This window comes from Jaculus jaculus, unplaced genomic scaffold (assembly GCF_020740685.1).
Source record: "Jaculus jaculus isolate mJacJac1 unplaced genomic scaffold, mJacJac1.mat.Y.cur mat_scaffold_42_1_1262500_arrow_ctg1, whole genome shotgun sequence".
In the NCBI taxonomy this organism is placed as follows: domain Eukaryota; kingdom Metazoa; phylum Chordata; class Mammalia; order Rodentia; family Dipodidae; genus Jaculus; species Jaculus jaculus.
The window spans coordinates 1,234,504-1,245,515 of NW_025423496.1; the positions used below are offsets into that span (position 1 = coordinate 1,234,504).

The window sequence follows — 11,012 nt, forward strand, 5'->3', positions numbered from 1 at the left end:
CATTGTGAAAGGTGAAAATGAAAATGACCAATACACATCTATAAAGATATTTAACAACTTTTGTATCAAGGAAATGCAAACTAATAGAACTTTGAGGTTATATCTCAATCCATTCATAATCAAACAAGCAAATGACTATAAATGCTGGTGAGGGAGCAGGGTTGTGGAGCAGAAGAATCCTCATGGCAGAAGAACAAAGTTGCATAAGCACTATGGAAACCAGCATGAGGGTTTGCCAAAAATCTAAAACTAGGCTCAGTGGTTAGAGAGTGCATGGCAATGCTGGCTGGACCCCTTTCAGACCAGATTCAAATCTTCAGTACCCACATAAAGCCAGATGCACAAAGCAGGGCACAGATCTGGAGTGTGTTTGCAATAGCAAGAGGCGCTGCCATTCTTTCTTTCACACACTCTCTCCTCTCTCTCACCTTGCAAATAAATAAACTAAAGTATTTTTAAAAATCTAAAAGTAGATGTATGATTTTATTTACAAATACCATTCCTGGGCATATACCCTGAAGACTCTCTTCTTTAGAGATACTTGCTCAGTTATGTTTATATCTGTTGTATTTGTAATACCTAGTAAATGTCATTAGCCTAAAAGTCAGCCAATTGATGAATAGATAATGAAGATATGGTACATATACATGAGGGGATTCTACTCAATGATAAGGAAGAACAAAATAATGACATTTGCATAAAAATGAATGGATTTGGAAATAATCATATAAAGTGAGGTTACACAAGTTCAAGAATACAAATGCTCATGTTCTCTAATATACAGCTGACAACCTGGAACAGTTTGATGTGTTTGTAAGTTGGAGTAAGCATCAGTATTAAAAAGGAAAATAGAGTGAGGTTGAAGAGAGGGAAAGCAGAGAGGGATGACAGGAAGGAACTTAAAAGGCAAGTGGAGGGAAAATACAGTGGGTGGAAGGATATTGAGTGGCAAGTGAGATAAGGGAGTTTGAGGGTGACATACTCAAAACTAATGATGGTCTGAATGAGTACTATAGAAACCTTTCTCTTGGTCAGCTAATAAAGATGTGACTCTGAACGAGAGAGGGTTCATTCTTTGGGAAGAAGCACCTGCAGAGGAGGAGAAAGCTTTATTCTAATGTCACAGGCTCTTGTGACCCCAAGTCCCAAAATGAGACCACCACAGTAAGCTATTTGCTGGTCAGGAAGGCCCATGAGGCCACTAAAACAATTCTGTACTCTACAGAGGAGAAGATACCGTCATTCTAAAGCCATAGGCACTTGGTGAGCCCTAGTGCAGAACCAGAGGAAGAAGTGATCAATATGGACTGTGCTCATACAGTAACATTATCAACTTAAAAACGGCGAAAAGAAGGGCTGGAGAGGGCTGGAGAGATGGTTTAGCGGTTAAGCGCTTGCCTGTGAAGCCTAAGGACCCCGGTTCGAGGCTCGGTTCCCCAGGTCCCACGTTAGCCAGATGCACAAGGGGGCGCACGCGTCTGGAGTTCGTTTGCAGAGGCTGGAAGCCCTGGCGTGCCCATCCTCTCTCTCTCCCTCTATCTGTCTTTCTCTCTGTGTCTGTCGCTCTCAAATAAAAAAAATTTAAAAAAAAATTAAAAAAAAAAGAAGGGCTGGAGAGATGGTTCAGCAGTTAAAGTAATTGCCTGTGAAACCTGGGTTCAATTGTCCAGTACCCACACAAAACCACATGCACAAAGAGGTGCATGAAACTGGAGTTCATTTACAATGGTTAGACACCCTGGGGTGGCCCTACTCTCTATCTGTGTGTGTGCCTGTTTGCAAATAAATAAACAGACAAATAGTGAACAAATACATTTTAAATGAAAAAAGCACGCATCTTATGCAAGCTCATAGCAGGGGGATATCTTTCAGGAGTGGATTGGAGGGTAGGGCGTAGGTGGGGATGCACAAGTTCACAGATCTGGTGCTCCTCATAAAGCAGTGTCTCTACTCACTGCACCGGGAGGATCCATCAAAGAGGAGGCTCACAGTTCTGGATCATTCTGGCACTGGATCCATCCACAGAGGAGGTGCCAGGGCTCTTGGTCTTCTGAACACTGGATCTGTCCATGGAGGAGGCACAGAAGTTCTGGGTCTTCCCTGCCCTGGATTCATCCATGGAGACAGCTCAGCTGCGACAGGTTGTTCCAGTGTGTATCTTTCCATAGTGGAGTCACACTGGCTCAGGGTCTTTCCAGGTTGTAGAGACTGAAGCACCAGCCATGCAGGACTGGCACTCATGGACTGAGACATGAGCAGTATTGCCATCATCTCTCTCTTTCTCTCTTTCATTCTGAAATAAACAAAAATTTTAAAATATCAAAGAATAAAATGTATCTGATTTGAAATTCTAAGTCTCAATAAACACATTTTTGTTTTCCCAATCATTTTAGCATGCTGAAATTCTATCCAAACAGAAAACTAAAACTTTATTTGTAATATGGCCATACCAAACTTGTAGTTAAAAAATTAAATTTACTTATTGCATTTATTTATTTGAAAGACAAAGGCAGATAGAGACAATGGGTATACTTAGCAGAATCCTATCAGGGGGGTGTGGAGTGGAGGCTCCCTCTAGCAAGAGTCTCATCTTTGAACCTTATACTTTAGGGACCTTCAAATGAAGTGCTACTGGACTTTTTGTATCTTTTTGCCCAAATTAATTAATTTACAAACAGAGAGTGGTGAAATAAAAATGAGAGAATGATGATGAGAGAGGGAATTGATGTGCCAGGACAAGCTGCTACTGCAAACAAATTTCAGATGCATAAGAAACTTTTTTCATCAGTCTTTTCCTGGGGATGGGAGAATCAAACCCAGACTGTTAGCCTTAATAATCAAGTGCCTTTAACTACTGAGCCATCACTTCATCTCCTGGTGATTGAATCTTCATGCAAATTTTCAGCTAAACTAGAGTCCACCTGGCTGTTAGTTTGGGTGCCACAGTAACTCTTGATCTATTAAACTGAAAAGACTCTTTCCTCTAAAATGACACTTGTCATTTACTCCTTTGCCAAATTTCTTAGGTGTGGGTTCCTGGATCCTCCAGGGCCAGCAGCACTTTCCCTGAAGGTGTCCAGGCAACCATGATGAGTGTGAAAAACAATCACTTTTTGGAAACAGTCTCTGTGAACAGCTCAGTTTAATCAATAGGGAAATGGGTTTATAAGCAACCGAAGGTCCTAAGGATGTACAAGGTTGCTTGCTGATGCCTAATCACCGTATGGGACCATACATTCTAGCACTTAAGCAATGGTAGGATACATGGGGATGGGCTGTGCAGAGGTTTCTGGATGATACCATATAAGGAGTTTCCTAGGCAACTGGCCAAAGGTCACAGGGCAAAGCCTAAGTTCAGGTGTCCCAGGCTTGGACAGGGAGTGGCCTCCTGTAGCCTGGGGGTCCTCAGCCTTGTCTGGAAGCTCAGGCCCAGCTACTAAAGGCACCAGCCTGTGCCTGGCAATGGCCAACAACTACCCCTTTGTTTTTATAATGGGGCAGGGTCATCCTGAGTGAGTTCTTCATAATTTACTATAGGTCCAGATAGAGCTAGGTGATGCATGAGGACCTGATTAGTAACAACCTTAGCTATAGAGAAGAGGGATGAAAATCTCTCTTGGTTGACACAGATGGAGTTTGTAGACCATTTTTGTGACTGATAGAGATATACCTGTTAAACAAGCAAGACTGGAGAACAAAAAGTGGGAGAGGAAATATTTATGCAAGGGTTGGTTACCCCTTCCCACCATATGAGAGCAGGCATCTTGAAACAAGTAGTCCTGTTTATGGAAATATTGAACAGGCATTCAGTTCTGGTTGGCTAAGAGCTGGACAGGCAGAGAGGCATAACTTGACTAGAATAAATGAGGGCAAGGCCTGTCCTTTGCAGAGCCAGCACATAGGGAAAAACAGTTCTTTGGAACTGGGCAAGAGATAAAGAAAAACCTTTTACTTGATTTTACCTTCAAAGGTCTAGTCACCCTAACTGTACCCCTCTTTATTTCACCATCTCATAAGAAGACACTCCAACTACTGTAAGGGGACAAGGAATGAAGATGTCAGATTACAACTTCCTGATGACTGGGGCATGAAGTTGTAGCAGCTAGAGAGTGTCTCCCAGACAGAGGCAGTATTTTAACAGACCCCAGAAGTGTACTGATGCAGTGTAGGAAGAATTAGAACTACTAGAGATGGGGAAAAAAATGACTTAAGGTCTTGTTTGTTTCCCCTCTTGGAAAGCTCTTGTTTTATTACTTAATAGGACATTCATATACCTATGTTTTTTGGGGTTTTTTTTGGTTATCCATTTCTCTCTGAGTGTTTAAGACCAAGCCGATAGCCAAAATATAATTAAGGATTGAGTTTGGAGGTCACTAATGGCTCTCTGTGGTAGGTTGAATAGAATATGTGGCCCCCAATATATTCAGTTGTTTGTTTGTAGTTTGCATCTGCTGGCTACCTGGCTGGAAGCAATGTCACTGGGGGGATCTTAAGTTGTGGTGGTTGGTTTCCAATTTCAATCTAAAGATATGCAAAGTGTGGCTAGCTGGAGTTCCTGCTTCCAAAAGACTCCTGACTCAGTGTGGTTTTTCTCTGGTGGCTAGGAGAGGTTTCTGAGTCATCATACGTTCATCTTTCTCCTTAACCCCTTGGGAGGAACCAGCAGACCTGGACCTTCCACAGCACTACCTGCTGGGGAGGAGCCCAGCATCTGGCACCTAACGTGTGGCTCTTGGAGTCTCAATATAATAAAGGCTATTTATGACAAGCCTACATCCAACATATTACTAAATGGTGAAAAACACTTTTACTGAATATACTACTGGAAGTCAAGTCTTAGCCATAGTAATAAGGCAAGAGATGCACATAAAAGGGATACAAATTGGAAAGGAACAGATCAAGTTATCATTATCTCCAGATGACATGATTCTATATACAAAGGACCCTAAAGACTGTGCCAGCAAACTGTCAGAGCTGATAAGCACCTACAGCCATGCAGCAGGATAAAAATACACAGAAATCAGTAGCCTTCATATATGCTAACAACAAACACATAGAGTACAAAATCAGAGAATCACTCCCATTCACAATTGCATCAAAGAAAATAAAGTACCTTGCAATAAACCTAACCAAGGAAGTAAAGGATCGCTACAATGAAAACTATAAAACACTCAAGCGAGAAATTGCAGAAGACACTAGGAAATGGAAAAACATCCCTTGTTGCTGGATTGGAAGAATCAATATTGTGAAAATGGCAATCTTACCAAAAGCAATCTACACATTTAATGCAATATCCATCAAAATTCCAATGACATTCTTCATGGAAATAGAAAAAACAATCCAAAAATTAATGTGGAATCACAAAAAACCTCGAATATCTAAAATAATACTGAGCAACAAAAATAAGGCAGGAGGTATCACCATACCTGATTTTAACCTATACTAACAGAGCCGTAGTAACAAAAACAGCATGGTACTGGCATAAAAGTAGATATGTAGATCAATGGAACAGAATAGACGACCCACATATAAGTCCCAGTAGCTATAGCTACCTGATATTTGATAAATATGCCAATAATACTCATTGGAGAAAAGACAGCCTCTGCAGCAAATGGTGCTGGGAAAACTGGATATGTTTCTGTAGGAGGATGAAAATAGATTCTTCCCTCTCTCCATGTACAAGAATTAAGTTCAAATGGATTAAAGACCTTAACATCAGACCTGAAACTGAAACTTCTAGAGGAAACAGAAGGGGAAATCCTTCACCATACTGGTCTTGGCAAAGACTTTCTGAATATAACCCCAATTGTTCAGGCAATAAAACCACAGATTAACCATTGGAACCTCATGAAGTTACAAAGATTTTGTACTGCAAAGTACACTGTGAATAAAGTAAAGAGGCAATCTACAGAATGGGAAAACAAACTTTGCCAGCTATATATCTGATAGAGGATTTATATCTAGTATATACAAAGAAATCAAAAAGTTAAATAATAAGAAATCAAACAAGGCAATCAAAAAATGGGCAATGGAACTACATAGAGAGTTCTCAAAAGAAGAAATACGGATGACATATAAGCATCTAAAAAAATGTTCTACATCCCTAGTCATCAGGGAAATGCAGATTAAAACTACACTGAGATTACATCTCACTCCTGTCAGATTGGCTACCATCATGAAAACAAATGATCACAAATGCTTGCAGGAATGTGGAAAAAGAGGAGCCCTTCTACATTGTTGGTGGGAATGCAATCTGGTCCAGCCATTGTGAAAATCAGTGTGAAGGTTCTTAAGACAGCTAAAAGTTGATCTACCAAATGACCCAGCTATAACACTCCTAGGCATATATCCTAAGGACTCATTCCATTTCCTTAGAAGTACATGCTCAACCATGTTTAGTGCTGCTCAATTCATAATAGCTGGGAAATGGACCAGCCCAGATGTCCCTCAACTGATAGTGGATAATGAAGATGTGGCACATTTATACAATGGAGTTCTACTCAGCGGTAAAGAAAAATGAAGCTGTGAAATTTGCAGGAAAATGGATGGATCTGGAAAGGATTATACTAACCCAGGCCCAGAAAGCCAAGTGCTGCATGTTCTCCCTCATATGTGGATCCTAGCTGCAGATGATTGGGCTTCTGTGTGAGAAGGAAAAAACTCAGGAGCACAGGGCAGTATGTTAAAAAGGAGATATAAAGGGAAGAGAAAGGAAGGGAAGAGGGTACTTAATAGGTTGGTATGTTATATATGTAAGTAGAAGAATAGATTAACGGGGGTGAAAAGGCCCAGAGTGAGGTCAGGGGAAGAGTCGGAGTAAAGGAAAGGTGGAGGGAGTGCTAATCAAAATCTAAGAGGATGCAAATAAATCATATGAAATCCTCTGGTCTTGGACAATGGAACACTCAGGAGCCATAGATCATTGTTAGAAAATTTTCAGTGCCAGGGATGGGATACCTCTAGTGAGTTGTTGGCCAGGGAGGTCTCAGATGCCCCCAAAACATTATAGGCCATTGCCAAGGCCCTTGGTTTCCCACCAGGAATCATTGGTAAGTCCCTATTGCTGAAGACTCTACATTCTTGGGCTGCCAGGCCACTGAGAAATCCTGCTGGAACTGAGCTGTTAACCTCCTCCATGTAGACCAGCTGATAGAAAGCTGGAAGAAGCCATTCTACATGTAGTTCAATGAGAGAAAGAGATACCACCAGTGAAGACACTCAAAAGTGGACACTGAAAGCCTTATATAATTGGCCAGCCAGGCCAAATGAGCCAACAGGTGTAATAGTGGCATGTCTGTCATGGTGGAAACCAACTGCCCTCCAATTGGACTGGAGGCCCGCTCCATGTGTGTGTGGGCGGGGAATGTATCCCTGATACTGAAAACTTAAAACAGGGGTAGTCATGAGCCCTAGGGGTGTAACATCTGCTGATGTCTGGAGAAATGTATATACTGTGCTTATCTAATTGCCCAGTAAGTGCTTCTCTTAATATTTATACCCTTATATTAATGCTACTCTCACTTTGGGTAGAGAATCTTCTCTTTTCAGATGGCAGTGACCTTGGGATGACTCAGAAGGTATCATAGTGCTGTAAAGAAGTGACTGCAGTAATGAGTAACATCTTGATCACACCTTCCAAGCCTCAGGATCTAATGTGGAAGAGGTGGCGGAAAGACTATAAGAGCCAAAGGAAGGGTAGGACTCCTTACAACGTGTTCCCTCCAGACACAAAATGGCCTGGATATCCATGACCTCACTGTGCCTGACACTACCTACACAAGACCAACATAAAAGGAGGAAAAGATCATAACATTAAAATAGAAGATAGACTGATTGAGATGGGGAGGGGATATGATGGAGAATGGAACTTCAAAGGGGAAAGTCTGGGGGAGAGGGAGGGTATTACCATGGGATATTTATTACAATCATGGAAAATGTTAATAAAAATAGAGAAAAAAATAAAGAAAAGAAAGTAGACCCATCTTATACTTTAACTGTCTAATACCTATAAATGCAGACAGAACCTGTTATCAGTCCTGAAGACAATACCAATTAATTTACAAACAAATGAAGAAATTTAACCTAGAAAGTGTCAGCAAAGGACAAATAAGATAGTGTAAAGTCTTAGCACCTGTGCTTGAAAACATCTTTGATTGGTTCAGATACCTGTGTGGGTACCAATTACGCAGAGACCATTGGAAACAGAACCACAAAGCATGGATTTTTTTTTTTTTTTTTTTCAGATGAGGAACACTGTTTGAGCATGAGGCTTTACCCTAAAGCAGGGAATATGTCTTAAGAGTTAATTTTGTTATAAGCACTGGACTTAAGACGCCAGAAATGAGACAGTTACTTTACATATAATAAAGTGGAATCTGGTCTTAGTTGAGCCAAAACAGCTAGCTAAATTCTAATAGTAGCCTTGACAAATCTGTTTTGAAAGAAAAAAAAAATCATTTGACAATCAATGATTTTCCTTAATATTGATAGCTATTGATTTTACGTACAATAGGATTTTTTCCTACTATTTTAAATATATTTTATGTAGTTGAGAAAGTGCCGGAGCTCACCGGCAGAGTTGAACAGTACCCAAGGGGGGAGTAAGGATTAAGAAAAAAAGACGAGAAACAAAAGATGAACTCGGGAGGGCTGTCCGTGAATACTGAAACCCCAACTTTATTTAGTTCTTCTATTTTATACTTCGTCTCAGAGCAACAGAATGTAAGCAGAAAAATGCTAATATTTACACAGGAACTCTTGACAAAGCCACATCCTTCTACATTAGTGAAAGAACAGTACAATCTTAGCCTCCAACTGAAAATGTTACTTCTTTCCCAATTCCCAGAACCTCAGCTGATATCTAATCTCATGCTTGGCAAAACATTCTGTTTCTTTCTGGCCCACCATATAAGGTACACTGATCATAAACAGATGTCCAGGCAAATGGCTCCCGGCAAGAAAGAGAAAGAGACACAATGGGTGCCCTGGGGACCACAGCTCAGGCAAGTGAACTCCAGACTTTTTTTTTTAATTAAATTTTTATTAACATTTTCCATGATTATAAAATATATCCCATGGTAATTCCCTCCCTCCCCAGAACTCCAGACTTTTGTGCCACCTTGTGCATCTGGCTTATGTGGGTCCTGGAGAATAGAAGCAGGATCCTTTGGCTTTGCAGGCAAATACCTTAACCACTAAGCCATCTCTCCAACCAACCATAGAAAATTTTATTAACATAAAACAATTTTATATTTACCCATGATTTAAATTTGGTAAAGCTTAAGCAAGGTATCCCAACATATTTTTGCCTGAAAATTAGTTTTTTGTTTCTTTTTTTTTTTAACATTATTTATTTATTTATTTGAGAGGGACAGACACAGAGAGAAAGACAGATAGAGGGAGAGAGAGAGAATGGGCGCGCCAGGGCTTCCAGCCTCTGCAAACAAACTCCAGACGCGTGCGCCCCCTTGTGCATCTGGCTAACGTGGGACTTGGGGAACCGAGCCTCAAACCGGGGTCCTTAGGCTTCACAGGCAAGCGCTTAACCGCTAAGCCATCTCTCCAGCCCCAGTTTTTTGTTTCTTAAAAGTTTGTAACCAGTTGAAAAATCTTTAACTTTAGGCATGGTGTTTAGGTGTAGCCTGAAAATTCTTTTCTACACATGCATATTTTTATCCACATACTTTAACATTTTCATGTAAGTACCACTCAAAAAGCATTTTTATCAAGCATTCTATCTCCAACATTGAAAATTTTCTTCCCAGTTCCTTCAATAAACTCATCTCACCCCATAATTAACCATCTTTCTTATAAGACTATTAAGAGAAACTACACCAAACAGATTAATCCCATTACTGACAAACAAGTAGTCTAGATTAAAGAAAATTTTATGTCACTAATACCTCTAAAACACTTGGAAATGATTTTATTATGAGTAACTAAGGCAAATTTTGTTTGTCTTGAGGCAGGCTGGCCTAAAACTCAGGTCATTAAGTAACAGGACATTGCAATCTTTTTTAAAAAAAAAAAAACAAACACCTGGGAAATTATGACTCACCAACTCAGAGAGAATTCTGTTGTCTTTAATAATCCTCTATGTCAGTTGAAGTTGACCTAGAACATAAACTCAGTAATTATATTTATGTTATCATGTGACAAAGTATGGCATTGTTTACATAAAACTGCAGTTTACCATGGGCTTTATTAAAACTTGTCCTTTTATTTCTTCTTGCTGCTTCAAGGTGCTGGTGCTTTAGGCAATGGCAGGGCAGGACTTAAGCTCTCATGACTCACCACCTTTGGATCAGCCCCACCCTGCTCCCAGGCACTCCCCCAGGGTCTGGTCTGGTATACATGGATATAATGGCCAAGATGACTGCTGGTCCACTGGCTTGAGTATGGCCAAAGGGCAAAAAAGGGAGGGGCTCCTGAGAATGCTGGGGGCCACTGGGAAAAGATACAGACACATGGCGCCTGCACAGGCTGAGGCACCATTTTCTTGGTATGGGTGAGCCCGACACCTGACCCGAGCCACTTTGGAGTGCTTGCAAAGATGGCTTGCAGTGTTGCCACTGCCCTAGCAGAGAAATATGAAAGTGGATGAAAAGGGAAGGGAAATTTCCTTCCCGAACTTTGCACTTCCTAGCCAGATAAGCTATGCAGGTCCACATGGATCCCCGGAAATCATCCGGGGGGGTGACTTGGAGGACTTCTTCCCAACAGGAACTGGCCTCCCTCTGGGAGAGCTTAATTCCCCTAATATTCAGGAGATCCCTTAATCTATGAATCTGTGATTTCTTTTGGTGGGAGACAATATTATTCATGATAGAAAAGAGTAGAAATGCCAAGACCAGAGGGCAATGTTCCCAAGGGCTGAATAGCACTGTGGGGGATTCCCCAATAGTCAGGACATAAGCCTATCCACAAGTGTAAGAGAATGGCGGCTTGCCCCTTGAGAGGTCGATGTGTTACCAGCTTTTTGTGTTGGAGAGAAGTAGACAGAAGTTCTTTGC

At 41.0% G+C, this 11,012-nt stretch overlaps 1 long non-coding RNA gene across 1 annotated transcript; it reads right to left on the reverse strand.

Annotated features, from left to right (window-relative positions):
• Positions 1 to 1,802: 1,802 nt before the first annotated feature.
• Positions 1,803 to 10,115, reverse strand: LOC123457390. The gene is made up of 2 exons (XR_006635007.1): positions 10,058 to 10,115; positions 1,803 to 2,293 (listed from the first exon to the last, which is right to left on the reverse strand). It is a non-coding gene; the product is annotated as an uncharacterized LOC123457390 (long non-coding RNA).
• Positions 10,116 to 11,012: the final 897 nt, after the last annotated feature.